Genomic DNA, 18204 nt, shown 5'->3' on the forward strand with positions numbered 1-18204 from the left:
GTGAGAGGCAGTGGAAGACAGGAGTGCGTGGCGTGCACTGGTCCATGGGGTCACGAAGAGTCAGACATGACTAAACGACTAAACAACAACATAGAGTGGCCTCTTATAGGGCGGCTAAAACAGTGGACAAAAAAGAACACATATTTGCATGCACAAATTTATACATAGAGGCAAATTTGGGAATAATGGCTTTAAATAGAAATACACTGCACAGACTATGATGATTTGTGTTTCTGCTCAGTCTGCTGCCCAGGTGCCAGCATGGCCTGTCCTCTCCCTTCTTGGGGCTCTTTTTCTGTAAAATGGGCAGCCCTTCAAATAAAGGTCATCTTCAAATGCTGGACTGTCCTTGGACACATGAACAGCCTATACCTTCTTCTCTGCAAAGATGAAAGGACTTCTCAGTCCTGTTTTGGAGCATGATGGTGGTCTTCCATGTCTTCTGAAAACCAGAAACCACGATTGCAGCATTTAGTCAACAGTAAATGACAGAGCCTCCCAGAACAGATATTAGGTGCCAACAGGCTGGAAGGCAGAAGGAGATAAATGAATGCCTTTGAAATAAAATGCAATCATCAAACCATTAGCAATTTTTCTGATAAGGTCATGGCTAGCAGCAGAAGCATCAGAGAAAACCTTTGGTACCCTAAGAAAGTTTTCCCTACACACTCCTGACAGCTTTCAGAGACTGTGCCTTCTATCACTCAAGACTAGCCATGGGCATTAATTCTCTGATTTAGACGGCCTTGAGGAATCATCCGTCTAAATGTCAGTTTCTGAGTAAGGACAGATAAGTCAGAAACAAAAGGCTGTGCAGCAGAGGAGCTCTTTGCACATGGAAGTGGAGAATTTGATGCTTACACGAAAGAAGGAGCTGAAAGCCGTGTCAAGAAAGGCTGGTATGGACTTTGAGACTGTAATGATTTTGAAGCCTGGGATAGCTTTTCACTACAATCATGGGTTTATGTATTGAACGTGTCCTTTGTATCATATGCATTTTCTACAGACTTGCATTAAAGTTCAACACAAGACGTATGCACCAAAATCAAGATTTGGCTCAGGTGCCACTACAATGCTGTGGCAGAGACCCACTTCACCCTGGCCTGAAGCAGAACTTCTTTACAGAAAATCTGAAGCTTTGTGTCTCCCCATGAAATATTATGAGGAAATGGTATGTGTGTGTTGAATCCCACCTCCTGGCAAGGACTCTTGAGGCAACAGGGTTCTTGGCAGGTTAGTGCATAACCTCTTCCAGGTGTCTTCAGAGCTGCAAGCTTTTTTTCTTATCATGTGCTGGATGCTGGACTAAATGGGCCACTGACATGATCCAACAAGCTCTTTGTATGTTCTTTTGTGCAAACCAATGGAGACATATGTACATGTATCCACTGGTTTGTGTGGGGGGGGGGGACATGAGTTCCCAGAAAAGCGTGTTCCTTCAAGAATCCTTGATAGATCCTGAACTTTGTCCCTTATCAACTGTTTTCAAGCGTGTAATCCTTCCCCGTATCAAGTGCTTGCAGCACTGGCTTCATTGCATCCCTTTCCAAGAGGTAAGGTGAGACACTGAACTCAGGTTCTGGATTTACAGACATCTTTTAGGGTGGCTGAATGTTGGGATCCTGCAAGCACCAATATCTGGCTGTCCAGTGAGCAGCCCCACTTCTCCTTGATCAGTCGCTCCAGTAAGCTCATCAATAGACTCCCCTGCATCTTTCCTTGAAAAGAAAGTCTCTAAACTCTTTCCCCATCTCCTATTGGCCATTGATCAGGAGGACCAAAGCTATTTGGGAGCCAAACTGAAGCCTGAATCAAAATGAAACAAGTCCAGACAATTTGCTTCATCAAGACACCTCTGTTTCAACTCCGTATGACATTTTGGACGTTTTAAATAATATATTACAAAGCGTGTTCTCACTAAAAGGAGAGCACGGGTTGCGGATGGGGCTATACAAGGCACCCCATGATTGCTAGGCAAGTTAAAGCCAGGGCTTGTTTAGATGGGAGGATCTGGTTATCTGGGGAAAGTTGATGTTGCAAACTTAGGGGTGGGGTCAGTGGCTATTTAAGCAAGGTCCACAGCTTTCTCTTTCTCTTTTGCTGTGGACATCGGATCTCATCGGATCTCTGAGTGACTACAGCAGAAGTTTGGGTCGTATACCTTTTCCCTTTGTTTTTCTTCCTCCATTTTCTCCTCTTTCTTTAATTTGTTGCTGAAAGATCCTTTCCCACTTTATTTAATTTTCCTGTTTGTTTTAATTCCCTTTAATTTAGTCGGGGGGGGTGCTCGGCCTGGGCCCAGGGGCCGTGTGGGGAGGGCTTCCCTCAATTCCCCTGCCCTCTTGCAGGGTCGATCCCCAGTCAAGGGAACATTTCTTCTCAGTTTGTCCTTGCTTCTCCCTTCCCCACAGGCTTCTGTTGGTGCCGGAGTAGGCCTCCTGGGCGGCTTTCGCGCGATCCCCCCCCCCGCCGCCTGGGCCTGCAGGTGCCGGGGGCCTCCCTGCGATTTGGCGCTCCCTGGGCCTCCGGAGGCTCCGGAGAGGCCTGCATCGGCCTCCGAAGGCAAGCGGGGCCCCGATTCCCCGTGAGAGCCGGGGGTGCGCGCTTTGTGGGGGGGTGGGTGCGCTCGCGCCGCGACGTGCCGCGGCCTGTGTTTTCGGGCCTTTTTTCCTCCCCCCCTCCCCCCCCCCGCGAAAACGCTATTCAGGGCCTTTGCTTCCCTGCGGCTGGCTGCCTGGCTAGGGGTGGCTTACCTTGCCCTGTAGCAGGCCCTGGGAGGCCGGCCTGGTGTTGCTGGGGGGCTGGGTGCCGCTGGTTGTCCCCAGAGGTGCATTGATTTGAGCGGAGAGCTGTGAGGCCTCCATTTTGCAGCCTCATTAGGCGGGAGCGCCATTTTGATTCCTCTCGGCCACGTGGCGGCCTCTAGCGTTCAGGCCTAGTAATTGCAGGGCCTGGTGGTTGCTTTATCCTAGGCTGAGTATAATTGGTACTACTGCGACCTCTTGTGGCAGTTGATATGTTTGCAGGCAATTAATTTCTTCAATTGCACGTAGCCTGGTCGGCTAGTGTAGGTGTGTGTGCTGGTAAAGAGCACAAGGTTGTGGTTTGTTTCCGTATTGGACACCTTCTGATTTGGTGGCTGGTGCTCTTCCCAGCTGCTCCTGGGTTACCGATCTGTTGCATAATCTGTAGGCAAGGGGTTGCCTCCTGTCTACTGGTGCATCATTTTATAGTCTAGGTCTTAGTTTTAATTAACTATTTAATTCATTCTGCTTCATTTTCTTGCAGATTCTAGCGTCTTAAAGAACTTAGTTGGTTTTTTTTTTTGGTTTTTTTTTTCCTACTTAATTTTATTTTCTTTTCTTTTCTCACCAGTAGTAGGAATGGCTCCTAAGAAGGCAGCAGGAAGGCCTGTTCCAGCCCGCTCCTCGAAGCGGCCTATAAAAGGCCCATCCCAGGCCTTGCGATCTCCGCAGCCTGGTCAGTCCTTGAAACGCATCCAGGCTATGGTTTCAAGTTTGTCTGGCGACCCGGTGACACTGGCAAGGGTAGAGGCGGAGATGGATGGCCTGCTACACCGTTGCTCGACCCCGTCAACGTCATCAGCATTCCCGCCTCCCCCGGTGGATGTTTCCTCTCCTGCATCCTCATCTAGTGAAGAAGGGGAGCCACTGTTAGCCGGAGTTGGCTTACCTGATGCTCCGCAGGTCCAACCTTCGGTGCTGCCTGTATCGCAGGATGCAGTGCCTAGGGGCCGTGGTCGTGCCAGGGTCGGCGCCAGAAGAAGCGCATCGACCCGGGGCCGCGCTGTACGGGGCTCACCTGTACGGCCCCCAGCGCTGGGGCATTCTAATCCAGTTCATTCACAAGTTGTCTCTGTTCAGTCAGCCCCAGGTGCAGTGCAACAGGGTGAAGCGTCAGATTCTTCGATTGAAGACAGTCTTCCTCTTCCTCCAAGGTCCTCTTCCGGTGGGCATCGTCGCCGAAAAAGGGGCTCCAGGAGGCACTCTAAGAAGAGACGGAGGGACACATCGTCCTCCACTTCAGGTACTTCCTCCATCAGCTCTAGCAGTGATGAGGGGGCCCCCCTTAAGCTTTACTGGGGCTACGGGGAGTCGTCGGGGCTGCCAAAGTGGGTTTGGGAGCGTAGGGCAAATTCTCATAGGGCCAGGTATGGCGCCGTACAGGAGTGTCGAGAAGGGGTCCTGGTGCCTGACGTAAGAGTCTCCACCAATTCTGCTAGGGATATTATTCCTGGTGCCCACTTGTCTTCCAAATTGCGGTCTAGGATTCTGGATGGCCGCTACGTGGATATTTTCAGCTTGGCTCCTCCGCTTGATGGTCGGGAGCCGCTGGACAAGGGCCTTTCCGTTCCCAAAAGACGGACAATTGTAGCAAAGGCTGACAGGACTTTTGAACGTTGGATGGATAGTTTCCAGGTTTTTGCTGGTGTGATTTCTGCAGCGTATCCCAAGAGGTCTCTGCACCTCTGGGTTTATCTGTCTATTGTCCGTTCAGCTTTTACGATGGCTGGCGAGACTGCTGCATTATCATATGACCAGAACTTTAGGCGTAGGGCGGCCAAGATACCGACGGCCCGCTGGGACAGGAAGGACTTGGATGTGTGGACCACTTATGTGGCACCACGTATTGAGAAGAAGGCTTCTGAGTTGCAAAAATTCAAGCCTGCCACCCAAAAAGTTGGGCGCAAGTGGTTCTGCTGGGACTTTAATAAGGGCATTTGCCAACGTCAAGCCTGTAAATTCGCACACCTTTGTGACAAATGCTCTGGGAGCCACTCGGCTTCTGCTTGCTCCGCGGCCAGGCGGCCCTTTCGCAGGGGAGGGGGCTCCCAGCAGCCCCCCAAGGTCCCTGCCCAGCCTCCTGTTCCCGGAGCAGGAAAGTGATATCTTTTCTTTGGCCTATACTCCGGTTCGGCTACAGCCGTTACTGGCGTTACTGGAATCTTACCCAGACAGAGAGTCAGCGTCGTATTTGAGTAATGGTTTTTCGCTGGGATTTAGGATCCCAGTGGTCGTGGCCCCTGTAGCCCAGAATCCTAGGAACCAGAAATCCGTTAAGGACATGCCTGGTGTGGCGCGTAAGAAAATTGAAAAGGAGCTGGCTTTACGTCGTATGGCTGGTCCTTTCGCCACCCCCCCCTTTCCTAATTTGCACATTTCACCCTTGGGAATAGTTCCCAAGAAGGCCCCGGGGGAGTTTCGCCTAATTCATAACCTCTCTCATCCTAATGGTACGTCGGTTAACGACGTAATTCCCCCGGAGCTCTGTTCGGTGAAGTATGCCTCTCTTGATCATGCGATCAAGATGATAAGGAAGTTTGGGCCTGGTGCCCTACTGGCCAAGTGCGACATTGAGTCGGCTTTTCGTTTGTTGCCAATTCATCCTGAGGATTTCTGGCTGCTGGGTTTTCAGTTTGACGGGGGATTCTATTTTGATAAGGCTATGCCCATGGGCTGCTCGGTAGCTTGTGCGGCTTTTGAGTGTTTCAGCTCATTCCTGGAATGGGCCTTGCGCGACAGAACCGGTTTGGGCGGGTTTACGCATTATTTGGATGACTTTTTACTGGCCTCCGCGAGGGACACGGGGAATTGCGTGGTTCTGCTGCGTGCCTTTGCGTCCCTGGCTGAAGACCTGGGGGTTCCATTAGCGGCAGAGAAAACTGAGGGTCCCACTACGCAACTTACCTATTTGGGTATCTTGTTGGATACCGTGGCCCAAACCTCTAGTTTGCCGCCAGATAAGTTAGTTGCTTTAAGGAAGGTCATTGAAGAACTGCTCCCATTGAGGAAGGTTACCTTGCGACAGCTTCAGTCGTTGCTAGGTCATTTAAACTTTGCTTGCAGGGTGGTGGCGCCGGGGCGCCCGTTCTGCTCTCGCCTGGCCAAACTTACCTCGGGGCTGCAGGCACCGCATCATAGGGTTCGTTTGTCCGCCCAAGTGCAAGCCGACCTCCGTGTGTGGCTGGAATTCCTGGAAGAATTTAATGGCGTATCACTGTGGCAGGACACTTTGAACCTCCACAATGATTTTCAAGTGCATTCGGACGCGGCAGGGTCACTGGGGTTTGGTTTGTTTTGGGACGGCAGGTGGTGTGCTGAACCTTGGCCCCAGGCTTGGTGTGGGGAAGCGATAACTCGAGACCTGACATTTCTTGAGTTTTTCCCCATAGTTGTTGCGGTACACTTGTGGGTCGAGCATTTTAAGGACCATCGGGTTTGTTTTTGGTCCGATAACCAGGCAGTAGTGACTGTTTTAGCTAAGCAGTCATCCCGGTCGTCTAGGGTTTCGGCCTTGCTTCGGGTGTTTGTTTTGCACTGTCTGCGTTTTAATATTGTATTTTCTGCTCGCTTCGTTCCGGGTATTTCTAACGAGATTGCTGATGCTCTGTCCCGTTTTCAGATGGAACGATTCAGGTCATTGGCTCCAGAGGCTCGAGACCGTCCGGAGATTTTCCCGGATCATCTCTGGAACCTTGGCAACACTTAGTTTCACAGGGAGTAGCAGCATCAGTCGCCCCTTCCACGCTAAGGTCCTATAAGAAGGCCTGGGCTGATTTTCTGTCCTTTAATGGCCAATCGGCGGGGGCGGTCATCACCCCTCATTCTACTGCCCAGGTGCTTAAGTATCTGGCACATTTGTTCCAGATGCGCCGGGCGGCTAGGACCCTGCGACTTCACTCGGCAGCAATTTCTTTCTTTAGCAGGGCCACTTTTGACAGGGACCCATGTAGGAAGTTTGTGGTGCGCCGGGCATTGGAGGGATGGGGACGGCTCACCCCATCGAGGACTGTTCCCAGAAGTCCCATCACTTTTGAGTTGCTGATACAGATGCGCAGTAAACTGCGGAGCATCTGTTGGTCCAAGTTTGAGGCCCGTCTATTTTCAGCAGCCTTTTCCTTGGCATTCTTTGGGGCACTGAGGGTAGGCGAGGTGGTCCTGGAGCAAAAACGGGATGGAGGTTCCAGGGGTTTGCTGTTGCAGGACGTGAGCATGTCACAGTCGGACCTGAGGGTGCATATCAGGAATTCGAAGACCGACCAGGTGGGTAGGGGAGCCGTCATTCGGCTCTCGGCAACGGGAGAGAAGGGTCCTTGCCCCGTAAAAGATCTTAAGAGATACTTGTCCTTGCGGCCGGCAGGCGAGGGGCCTTTGTTTATTCATGAAAATGGGCACCCTTTAGTCCGGCATCAGTTCACTAAGGTGATGCGCAAGGTGGTAGTGGCCTGCGGCCGCAAAGCATCGGAATTTGCTCCTCACTCCTTCCGTATTGGTGCCGCAACGACAGCTGCCCATTGGGGTTTGTCTGCAAGGAGGATAAAGGACCTGGGTCGTTGGAGATCGGATGCATTCAAAGTATATGTGAGGAAATAATGGTGGTGTGTGTACTGACATTTTTGTGTTTTAACCCTAGGTCTGGCCGCTATCCGTATTTGGATAGTGGGACACAGCATTGTGCACTGGGCCGCTGTCAGAGCTCGTCAATCTGGTCTGGGAGCTGGCTTGGGCCTTCCGCAGCACGTGCAGGTGTCCTGGATTTCCAGACGAGGGATGCAGTGGAGAGAATTATTGCCTCTCATGCACAGACGGGTCCTCCACGCTGGCCCCCCTACAGCGATAGTGGTGCAGCTGGGGGAGAATGATATGGTTTCCTCTTCCTGCTTTGGGCTGCGTGCTGCCATATTACTGGACTTGAGGGATTTGGTGGCCTTGGTGCCTTCAACCACACTAATTTGGTCGCAGCTGCTGAAACGCCGCATTTGGAGGGGTAGCCCTTGCCCGGCGGCCACCGAAAGAGTTAGGAAGCGGATTAATTCCGCGGCAAGCAAATTGGTGGTTGGTTTGGGCGGATTTGTGATTCCTCACCCTCTGATTTCGTTCAAGGCCTCTGAATTATTCAGGGATGATGGGGTGCATCTTTCCCCGTTGGGGAATGATGTCTGGTTGGATGCAGTGGTGTCCAAGTTGAGGGTGTGGTTTAGTCTGTGAGTGGTTGGCGGCGAGCGTAAAGGGCTCGGGTGGCGGTTAGGCATTGGTTAAAATTGGTTGGTGGAGGGGTATGGATAGGCTGGGCCTGCCCCTCCAATGCTGCACGGGTATTCCGTTAAAGGAATTCTGGAACTTACCATCCCCTTCGTCCAAACCCTTGGTGCAGGGTGCGGGCCGTGTAAGTTCCAAGGAGCATGCGGGGATTAGCTGAGGGTCTGTTTCGCAGCTCTAGTTGACCCTGATCTTGCTCTTCCGCACTGACTACGGAGTCAGGGCTGTCCCCAAGGCGGGGAGGACAGATAGTCTAACCAATGCCTAAGCAACCACTCACAATTTGTATTGATAATAAAGTTGTGGCCAAAATTATGCCAAAAACCTTAAACAAAAATAATGTGTGAAGTTTGAGTTATTGGGTTTGGGGTGTCTTGGGGACCTCAGCACGCAAAGCGTGTTCTCACTAAAAGGAGAGCACGGGTTGCGGATGGGGCTATACAAGGCACCCCATGATTGCTAGGCAAGTTAAAGCCAGGGCTTGTTTAGATGGGAGGATCTGGTTATCTGGGGAAAGTTGATGTTGCAAACTTAGGGGTGGGGTCAGTGGCTATTTAAGCAAGGTCCACAGCTTTCTCTTTCTCTTTTGCTGTGGACATCGGATCTCCCGCCCGCCCTCCCTTGTTGGACTTCGCTTGACCTTGCTATGCCTGTCATGGGGTCGTTCGCCTTGGTGCGGGGGCCCAGTAGGAATTTACCTCTTGGCTGATTAGTGTGTGCCAATTGGGTTTTGCCTACTGCGTAGCAAATCGTCACAACTTGTAAGGTTGGCGGTTAGGCATTGGTTAAAATTGGTTGGTGGAGGGGTATGGATAGGCTGGGCCTGCCCCTCCAATGCTGCACGGGTATTCCGTTAAAGGAATTCTGGAACTTACCATCCCCTTCGTCCAAACCCTTGGTGCAGGGTGCGGGCCGTGTAAGTTCCAAGGAGCATGCGGGGATTAGCTGAGGGTCTGTTTCGCAGCTCCAGTTGACCCTGATCTTGCTCTTCCGCACTGACTACGGAGTCAGGGCTGTCCCCAAGGCGGGGAGGACAGATAGTCTAACCAATGCCTAAGCAACCACTCACAATTTGTATTGATAATAAAGTTGTGGCCAAAATTATGCCAAAAACCTTAAACAAAAATAATGTGTGAAGTTTGAGTTATTGGGTTTGGGGTGTCTTGGGGACCTCAGCACGCAACAAACAGTTGCTGTAGTAGTAGATTTTCCAATAGCAGCAGGGAGTTGGACTTGAAGCCTTTGAAGGCCCCTTCCATCTCTGTGATTCTAATATAATATAAATATGAAATATCTTAGAGATGTGACATTAGTCATCATACTTGTACGAATCAGCAAAACAAATTGTTGTTTAAACCAACCAATAACTACTGATGTTTAATTGATATTTTTAATTTCATGTTTATAGATAGTTTTTCCTGATTTAATTATATTTTGTATAATACCCTGATATATTTTATGAAAGTATGAATTATACATGTTTCAGCTATTAAACAAACAAATAAACAAATATCCATGGTCAAAGGCAGCTTCACTCTGAATATCAGTTGCTGGAAATTGCAGGAGAAGAGAGTGCTGTTGAGCTGAGGTTCTGGTGGTGGCCTCCCCATGGGCATTTGCTTGGCTTATGGGCTAAATGGGCCACTGGCTTGATCCAGTGGGCTCTTCTTGTGGTCTTAATGAACATGCAAAACCAGTGAAAATCCAATCTGTGCCATTTTTGTGCAGTCTCACGTTCATGTCCAAGCATGCCTACAAGGCTGCTAGACCTTGTGAACACCAGGTGTCAGAGACTGGGCAGAGGAGGAATGGTGGAACCTGCCTCCCCATCCTGACCCTTCCAGGGAGGAGGAAGAGGAAGACAGTATAGATTTACAACAGGGGTTTGAGGGAGGTCGCAGCTCAGAGGCAGATGAGGGGGAAAGCTAGGAAATCATGGGAGACCCAGAACAACACCCAGCTGACACGCTGTTATTAGAAAGCATTCCAGATCCTCTATCTCCCAGAGCCTGGAGAGCCTTAAAAGTAGGAGAGCAAAGAGCTCAAAGACAGAGGGCATGTAGCAGCACCCATAGAAGAGACGATGAGAATGAGGAATGAAGAAGTGGGAGAGACGGGGGGGTGGAGAGTCTCTCGGGACAATACCATTATCCAAGAGGCTGGGTTCTATAGCCTCCCTCTATAAAGATTGAAATAAAAAAGAACTGCAAGAAACTTTTCCTTGTATTTATGCTTTCCTAAGCAACCAGCTGGGAGCCGCTGACAGCATCCTGACATCAGGAGAGGGAGAGAGAGAGAGAGAAAGAGAGAGAGTGCATAGGGGCTGTGTCTACTGATATTCCTGGTATGGTCAACCAGTGAAGAGCAGCAATGGGTGTTAGCAGGTACCCTACTTCAGTCTTCATACTTTGAATCTTTTTTTCCTTTTTTCCTTCTTTTTTTTAGGGCACACACTCCCATTTTCTCATCTGTCTTTGTCCTAGCCACTTGTTGGCCACTGAAAGTAGCAAATGGGAATAAGCCAAATATGCTCCAACTCCCCAGGAGTGTTAGGAATGGCATGAGGCTAGTTCTCTTGCAATCATAGACCTGTGCAATGGAAAATGAAACTCTTTATTTCTTATTTCTTTTTATTTCTTCTTCCAAATGAAGTTTTATTGGACGCATCTCCCAGCCAGTGTGAAGTTACTAATCATCTCTGTCTTGGATGATTGATAATTGATTAGGAAGGCCATGGAAAAAAAAAAACCATGCACAGCCTGTCATCTGTAAGAGCTGAAATAGCTCCAGCCCAATGTAGCGATCGACTTTGCCTCATAATCCAAGCCAGCTCCCTATCGCCAACCCCTGATATGTGCTGCGCATCAAATCTTCCTGCTGAATTAAACGCAACGACGCAGAAAGCGCCTCAGAAGCATTGTAGGAGCTGAGCTTCAGTCTGCTCTTTTATTCCCCATTTAGAAGTGAATTCAATACCATCCTTTATACTCCACTGTGCTTAGAGGCCCAAGAAACTATAATTAGACGTCATAAGAATAATGATTTCATTAAGACTTATTGGATGGATTAAGTCGTGTACAAGGCAGGGTGTTGTAAGACACCGTCAAACAGTTTATCTTTCTGCTATAATTGGAGTTTCAGGGATTACAGCGTAAGAGCACCAAAAGGTAATTTCCAATTTGGCCAAGGCTCTCCCCAATTCCCTCCAGGCCCAAATTATCATTTTTCTTCTTTGAATCAGATCTCCCCCTCCATTCTCAAGCTGCTTTGAGCTCAAAGCTATTAACAGCAAACTCTAATCCTCACACATATAGCGCTGGAGTCATCTTTCCCTCTTTACACAAGCCCCACATTTCCTGCTGAATGGCAGCAGGGATGCTAATTCAGGTAGCAGGAAGGCAAAGGAAAACACCCAGAGCTGAAACACAACATAGCAAACATTATTTTAAAAACCTCATGATAGGATGCTTAGGCCTCATGCAAGAACAGGCCACAAATCATCTGATTCCATATGGATCAGCCGGAAGCCACTTGCAAAAAAAGAAAAACCTAGCTCGGAGACCCTAGCAGCAGCTCAACATGAAACCTTTGCAAGTCAAACACTGTAATTCTATTAATATGACTATCTCTGTCACAGTAAGAATGAAGAAAATAGTGGGATGACGCTTATCTCTGATCTCAGAGCTTATGTGTATACAAATGTCTGCATATAGAATCTGAACTGTTTGGAACCCGGCAAAATGCATGCACAGAAGTCATGCAAGGAGGCCCTATGTGGTTATTTTTCTATGCACTAGGGATAAAGTTTGCAATGTCCGTTCTGTCATGCATTTGCCTGATGAAGGGCTGATTCCTTTCTGCTGCAGTTCAGTTTCTGCAAAGCACACCATTATTCAACTCACGTTTCCCTATGCTCAGAACTGTACATACTTTTTGTTGTTATCGTCACCTGATTTCATGTTGAAGTGTTTCCTGCTTCTTCTGTGTTTTAGAATTGCATTTTTGAAGTAAATGAAGTAGCTAATGACCTATCAAGATGCCCAGCACACTTGGACAGTTGGAGGAGAATGGTAGTAGCACAGGCTGCAAGTGTAAATATGTCTACTCAGAGGCAAGACCCATTGAATTCAATTGGGCTTACTTTCAGGTAAGGAGTTAAGGATTGCAGCTTCAATCCTATACACAGAAGACAAGAAGGATCAGATATTGACTAATTTCAGTTGTGCCTCATGCTTTCAGGGGGCTAATGATGTTTGACACAGCTATAGATGACTGGGGCGGGGGGGGGGAGACTGAGCAAATTTCTCACAGGTGTTTTTTTTGGGGGGGGAGTACAAATGTATAATTTGCAAGCCTTCTCTACTCAGAAATAAATGCTATAGAATTCAATGGGATTTATATCCAGTTAAGGCAGTGGTTCCCAAAAGGTGTGGTACACATATTTACTCAGAAGTCAGTTTCAATGGAGCTTATATAGCAAATATAGCAAAGGGTACAATCAACAACCATCATCACCTCATCATGACAGGAGGAGTTGAAGAATATGTAAATTGTATTTATCTTTTCTCTGCCATTATAGTCTACAGAATGCAAATGTAAGATTAGTAACCATGTTAAAATAAACAGCTAATCAAGCTTCATTAATGTTATTAATTGCATATCTGTGAGGGTGGGGGTGAATCTACTAGCAACAAATGCAACCTCCATTTTCACAATCCATTCCTGACAATGAGCAAAAACATGAACAGAATTTTTTTTGCACACTTTTTTCTTTTCTGTTGGAATTCTGTGACATCCCTAATCATGACATCATCCTGTTCACTTGTGATTCCCAATTTCTTAGTTTAGTGAAAGTCTTACAACAAATTACAAAACAAGAAATAAACATACAGAAGGTACAATATATAACCAGGCATCCGTTAAAAGAATTGTCTGGGATGAGCCATGATGCCTATCGGGAAGAAGATGCAATAATGAGAAGTGGAGGAATGATGCTAAACCATAACAGAGGGGAGAAATAATGAAAGAGACCAAGACTAAAGGAATACTTTCAATAGGAGAACATTCAGTGCAGTCCTTATAGTCACAGCTGAAAATGCCTTTAGCACCATTTCTCCATACCTTAATGTGCTTTTACTGACACTTTCATCATTGTTTAGTTAAATATCATGGCTCTGTCTTGATTTAAAAGAAAAATATCTCCAAAACTTTAATTGATGAGGAACTTGCAAAAGGCAACAGCAAGAAATAAGTGCCAAACATTAAGCTGCTCGGAAATGGGACAGCATATTAGAAAAGAGCTTTGATGCAGCCGTTCCAATGAGAAAAGGAAAAGCCAACTTCAATAAAGAACAGTTTGTCCATTAAAGGACGTGACATGGGTGGAAAGAGCCACCTTTCAATAGGAGCCATTTAATGTAGCCATTTAAAGGAGGACACAATTAGAGCTCAGTTACTCCCCTCAAAGCCAAGAGTTGCCAAATCAGTCCACATCGGACTTTGCTTGGCTTTAGCATTTGAAGATGAATACTTCTTTGTGAAGGTTCTTGTAGCAATATCACAGCATTCTATGGCCAAAATATTTGATTTTCCTGGATAGGCTTTAATCTCTCGCTTCTGGCATGAGTTATTGAGATAGATAGCCCTCACACTAGTTGTATTCTATATTCATGCTACCCTACATGCAGCCTTTCTGCTTTTAGAACTTAGTTTACTTTCATCTTTATTGACGATTGTCACTGTAGGTTGGTTTTTTTATATATATGAAAAAGTTGTTTAATGCGTTGATTTTCTTTTCTTTTTTTAAAGTTTTATAGTACACCATAAACAGAAGGGAAGCACATTTACTTTCTGCTAATGGCAAAAGTTGCAATGAAAATTGCTAGCATTCTTTATGATTGTATGCAGTTGTGAGAAAGTTTTAGTAACTTATTTATCAGTATTTCCAAGCAAAGGCTGATATCCAATGCTCTTCTCTGGGAATTCGGGTCCTCCCTTAAAGAGGGCACATATTGTGGTGAGACCTAGACACCGACACCCTGTGTTGTGGGTGGGTACAATTGGTCAGCCACAACACCCGATTGGTGGGTCCCTCGTAGCTGGGTGCAATCTGGCCAATGGGACACAGTCCAAACAGTTCAAGGGATCTATTTATACCCATGCACGTGACCCAGAGCCTCCTCTTTCGGAGTGTGCATTCAGAACACCCCCCACCTCTCCCTACTTTTAGGGCTTTGCGCTTGACCTTGCTATGCCTTCATGTGTCACCTGTCGTTGGGACAGGGGCACGGCAGGAATTTTCCCCACTTGGCTGATTGGCTGTTGCCATTTGGCTTTCGCCTGCCACGTAGCAAATCTTCACAACTTGTAAGGTTGCAGATAGGCTCTGGTTCAGGTGATAGGGATGGGAGAATGGTCTCGCCATCCCTATGGGAAGAGTATTCCATTAAAGGAATCCAGGGACTCAATGGTTTGGTCAACCCCTGAGAGGGGGTTGTGCCCGTGCCTGAGTCCAGGGGGACATTTGGGTGGTGGAGATAGCCTTTTCCTGGCTTTCCGCATGGCAGGGAGCTAGTCGAACCACAGCTGTCAGGGAACTGACATCGGAGCCAGAAGTGGAAGCAGGGCTCCCAAGCGATGCCGGAGAAGGGCCAAGCAGGGAGAGAGGGGACTCAGCAGCTGGGGAAGGAAATCAGCGTAACACCAGGGATAAAGGGGGGGGGCGGATGGGGGAATCGGAGAGAGGGCTCCAGGACTCTTCGCTGGAGACCAGCGGGGAGAGCACAGGTCCTCCACTACCCACACCCACCCTGCGCAGAAGACTTCCACGCAGGGAAATTAGGCGTAGACTTGGCGTCAAAGAACTTCTTTGCTGGAAGAAGTTCAAGAAACGCCCACTGACGGATTCTGCTAGTGAGTGAACAGCCACGAAGTGAAGGGCTGTCCAGCCAGGAAAGGTTTAAACAGGCTACCTAGCCAGGAGTGGCGGCAACTTACGCACGAGCAACCCCATATAACCATTACAACAGCCTATGCAACTATTCACTTTCTGTAATCAATAAAGCTGTGGTCTAAATTCTGCCAAAAACCAAAACCAAAATTTGAGTCAAGTGTGAATTTATTTAGGGAGGGAGGTTTCTGGGTCTGAACATGCATAAGCTTTTAATCCAGTGGAGGTATCTGTTAAAATGCAAGAAGGGGTGTTTGTGTGTGTTTTCTTTTTTTGACAACTTTTCTGGTGTTGCTCCCTATACCTCACAAGCAACCTTGCACACTCTATGGTGGGGGGTGTACACAAGGGGGATTCCATGGGGATGGGAACTTGGGGGGAAATGCCTCCTCTGTGCCTGTGTTACTGATTGCCTCTGGCAATTCAAAGGTCATTCCACCAGTGGAATGGCATCATCTGATATTGCCTGAAATGCCCAACTAAATTTAATGTTGTGCATTATGCTCTGTGTTTGTAGGTAAAGCTGAATATTTTAAGATTAAAAAATGTATTGTGGAGCTGAGTTCTGACTGAATTTTGAAGGCAAAGTATAGCGGCCAGAGGAAATGAATTACCTATGCTAAAGATGAATTGCCCAGACAGTGCGCATAGTAAATAGCATGTCACAGCTGAAAGATTTGGACCCGTTCCATAGACCTAGATGCTCAGTAGTGCATATGCATGCAGTGACAATATTGTGTTGGGAGGAATGGAAAAAAGAGGGGGTGCATGGATCCAGTCTCTTTCACTCCAAATATGCCTCTTCAGCATTATTCTTGAAATCTCTGTTCTATAGGGGAAATAGTCCACACTGCCCTGGGGACTGGATATGGGGATCTAGCAAGATGAACCACCCATAGGTAGGTAGGGTTGGGGTTGAAATTCGATCCTGTTCACATTTAAATGGAGACTTACCTAATTTGCAACTTGTGAAACCGTATGCAATCCAAAACACAACCATTCTTTGATTTCTCTGAATTTTTCAGTGCAGTGCAAATAGTGTGCACAAAAATGCATATACAAAGATGAAGAGTGTGTAAAAATGCAGATATTGTTGAAAATAACATCTATTAAGGAGAAATACTTTGCAAAAATGTGTCTATTAGACAGAATTGCATACTGAAACGCTGATGAACTTTCACAAGGACCTTTAAAAAAAACAAAAAACAAAGCGATACATAAATGTGGTGAATCACACTGAAGATTTTTAAAAAACTGAGACACAGAGAGAAACCACAGTTGTCATATTTGTCCATTCCAATCCGTGAAAGAAACATTCTAAAGGAGGAACTCTGTAGTGGAGGTTATGGGCAGGATTTCATATTTCCTAAATTGTGCGCTCTTTCACAGCAAACTGGCAGCCTTAGAATCCTATTTTATCTGAACAGCATCTGAAACAAAGCTATCTTCAAGGATGCAGACAAGATGCTGCTCAGTGGTGGAATCATGGAGAACGTAAGCCTTGTTCCCAACTGATTTAGCATTAACAAATCAAACCTCCGTGAAGGATTCCAAATTGCCATCTGCCCATTCCTCTCCAGCAAGCTGATCCCCCTTCCCAGTGTGCACTACACACATGCAATGTGCTCTGCTAAAAGCATTTAGAATTGGATACCTTCCATCCCTATGAGTACTTCTCTTCCCCTGAGCCAAATCACAGAAGCAAGCAAGGAAGGAGAAAGGTGGTCACAGCAATGACATATATTTGTTTGAACTACTAAAACGATTTCTTGCCTATCTGCAAGGTGAAGTGACTCTAGCCTATGGAGAGTTTAGTCCAGGGGAAGCCAACATGGTGACCTCCAGATGTTTTGGAGCTCCAGCCAGTATGGCCAATGGCTAGGAATGGTGGGAGTTGACACATCTCCTCTTGCCTTGATTGATCCTCCGATCTGTGATCACTGCTGCAACTGCGATGGATCCTCAGGACTGTGCCTGCACCACTGGTGGCTCTTGTTCCTGTGCCAGCTCCTGCAAATGCAAAAATTGGAAATGTACTTCATGCAAAAAAAAAAAACAAAAAAAAAAAAAAGCTGCTGCTCCTGTTGCCCAGCTGGATTCAACAAATGTGCCAAGGGTTGTGTCTGCAAAGAGCCGCGATCAGATAAATGCAGCTGCTGCCACTAAAATGCAGTTTTCTTGGTGTAAATATTATGTATGATAATGGAAAAGAGACAATTTTCCTATTTTGTAACTGCTCTTTTGTGCAGTTGAAAGGAAGAAAAATGTTGTTTTCAGAAAAATAAAAGTATTCTAAACTTGAAAAAAAGGAATGGTGGGCGTTGCAGTAAAAACATGTTGGCTACCCCTGTTCCTCCATATTCTGACATTTATTTTATTTACCTGTCCTTACTTCTTTAAAATATTTGATACTGTTTGGTTTACAAACTTCCAGAGTATCTTAAATCAGTATTTGAATGGTTCTGAATAGCCATCTTCCTGTTAAACATGGCATCGAAGAACCCACTAGCCAATTGGCCAACTTTGTATTCTAAACCAAAGCCCTCACTACTCTTTTCAGAGAACAAAAAGAGCTTTTGTGAACATGGTGAGATTTGTTCCTCTCCCCTTTAAGGCTTCTGCAATTTTCTGTTCATGGCAGAAACTGTGTAGGATTTGCAAAGCAGGGTGGGTGGGTCTAGGAATCCTGCAAAACCAACAGTGCCTTGACAACACTCCCTACTGAAAACATCACTTAACTTGACAAACAACCTGTAATAGTGCATGTGAAAATACAGGGTTAGACAGGTACAGAGATAATGTATGAAGAACATGCTGAGCAAATAACAGCCTTTTGAGAATCAACATTAGCATAATTGCTAAACATGGATAATTGCTGAAATAGCATTTGCTGGCACCGTTTGTATTTCCAAGTGCAACTGCTTTTTCCTCCAGCCCATGTTATATTCCACTAGAATCCGGCTTTAGTGGAGAACCATCAAGAGGGAATTGGCACTATCCAAGAGCCAGGGGCAATGAGAGGGATAAACTTGTAAAACAAGCGAGAGTCCAACCATCCTTTTAGTCCTAGGTTGTCATTTCCAGCATTCTAGGCTTTGTTAAAATCCATACACAGTACTATCTTCTCAGTCAATACCTGATAAGGCTGGACATTTCAAAATCAATTCCCATTGATTTCTTTCTACTGAAATAGGA

The 18204-nt window shown here is 46.9% G+C and overlaps 1 pseudogene across 1 annotated transcript; it reads left to right on the forward strand.

Moving 5' to 3' along the window:
• Positions 1–16912: 16912 nt before the first annotated feature.
• Positions 16913–17175, forward strand: LOC310847747 (metallothionein pseudogene; annotated as a pseudogene). Its single transcript has one exon. The product of its transcript is annotated as a metallothionein pseudogene (transcript).
• Positions 17176–18204: the final 1029 nt, after the last annotated feature.

The sequence above is a fragment of the Podarcis gaigeae genome (genome assembly GCF_964106915.1).
Source record: "Podarcis gaigeae genome assembly, chromosome: 6".
Lineage (NCBI taxonomy): Eukaryota > Metazoa > Chordata > Lepidosauria > Squamata > Lacertidae > Podarcis > Podarcis gaigeae.